The sequence below is a fragment of the Chrysochloris asiatica genome, unplaced genomic scaffold, assembly GCF_000296735.1.
Source record: "Chrysochloris asiatica unplaced genomic scaffold, ChrAsi1.0 scaffold00105, whole genome shotgun sequence".
NCBI classification, from domain to species: domain Eukaryota; kingdom Metazoa; phylum Chordata; class Mammalia; order Afrosoricida; family Chrysochloridae; genus Chrysochloris; species Chrysochloris asiatica.
Window position 1 is genome coordinate 8,007,987 of NW_006408623.1, and position 2,014 is coordinate 8,010,000.

The following is a 2,014-nucleotide window of genomic DNA, read 5'->3' on the forward strand; positions in this document are numbered from 1 at the left end:
TGAAAGTGAAGAGGACTTAAAACACTGGTGATCAATAAAGACTACAGTCTTTGGTATAGATTTTATCTCAGAACAAAAATCTTCACCACTGGACCTATAAGTAACATCCATACGAATGGAGAAAAGATTGAAGTTGTCAAAGACTTCATTTTGCTGGAATCAACTATCAACACTCACGGAAGCAGCAGTCAAGAAATCAAATGACATATTGCATTAGGCAACTGTGCTGCACAAGACCTCTTTAAAGTGTTGGAGAGCAAAGATGTCAGTTTGAGGACTAAGTTGTGCCTGACCCAAGCCATGGTGTTTTCAGTAACCTCATATGCATGTGAATGTTGGACAATATACAGGGAAAACCATAGAAGAATTGATGCATTTGAGTTATGGTGCTGGAGAAGACTATTAAAGGTACCATTGTCGTTGTTAAGTGCCGTCGAGTCGGTTCTGACCCATAGTGACCCTGTACAGGGTTTTCGAGGCTGTAAATCTTTTCGGGAGCAGAAAGCCTCATCTTTCTCCTGTGGAACAGTTGGTAGTTTCGAACTGCTGACCTTAAGGTTCACAGTCCGATTCATAACCACTACGCTACCATGGACTGCCAGAAAAACAAACTAATGTGTATTGGAAGAAGTATAGTCAGAATGCTCCTTAGAAGCCAAGATAGCTAGACTTCATCTCTCATACTTTGGACTTATAATCAGGAGGGCCAGTCTATGGAGAAGGACGTCATGCTTGGTTAAGTGGAGGGACAGCTAAAACGAGGAAGATTCCTAACGAGATGGATTGGTACAGTAGCAAACATAGCAACAATGGACTGAAGTGTAGCACCAACTGTGAGGATGGCGCAGGATGGGGTGGGGCTTTGTTCTGTTGTACTTAGGATTGCTGTGAGTCCAAACTGACTCAACGACACTTAACGACAACAAGAGAAAAGATCATGCAGGCCACACCACAGGAAACTCCTCTTATGTGGGATGGGGACTGTGACCTGGGTAAGGGTCTTGGATCCCACTGAGATCCCTTCACAACTAGTGGACCTATCACATCAGATCATTTATTGCACAACATTCTCATAAAACTGCAAAATGACATAAAGATGTAAGTGTCAAATCACTGAGAATCGTGATTCCCAGCCAACTGACACATAGTTTTGGGGGACACAGTTCAGTACATGACAAAGCCTGTTCTACTGCTTTATGCTATGAGAGTTTGCATGATACTAAATCTTCTGCTGTAACTTTAAATAACATTTTTTTAATTGACCCTGCTTTACCAGGTGGTGAATTGTGGGCCACAGTCTCATTATTACCAGGTGGACACAGGACTCCAGTGTCTTCAGTTGGCCTCCAAGGATGCCTGAGCATTGGGAAGCCCTGCTGGACAGGGTGGATGTTTCAGATTTCCACCAGTCCCCACTGACACTGTGCTGTGGGACCTCGGTCCTACTGTACCCGAATACACATGCTAGCTTCTCGCTCAGCCTTCTGTGCACCCCGCCCACGGGGAGATGGAGGGGGTCTCATCACGGCTCCCTACTGGTCTCCACGACACTGCAGGGGGTGGGGGATGAAATTCCCGCCTCTGATACCACCTGGAGGATTGGATTCAGATGCCTTGTTACACCCTTGTGAGGTGGGCGCCTAGAACCCTACTCAGCCTTTACTGGTAGGTGGGGAAGGGAGTCATAGTTTTTTCTGTGGCGTGTGGTTGGAATAGAGCGGTTCCTGTTTCGAATTTTCTGTCTTTCAGGCTGCCTCTTCCCTGAACTTTGGCTAAAGAGAGAAGGCTTTTGTTGAGATTTTTTTTTTTTCCCTTTTGTCTACATCTGTTGGCATTTCTGGGGGTTGCTGACTTCTTCAGCTCCAGTATTGATGAGGCTTCAGTGGAAAAGTAGAATTAAAAGATCATGGGATTTCCCACAAGCTTTTAAAGCCCCTTGTGTACGAGGCCAAAAGGAAGCCCAGAGAACTAGCCACTGTACCTTTTCTTGGGCCCCAGGATGCTGAGCTAGTTG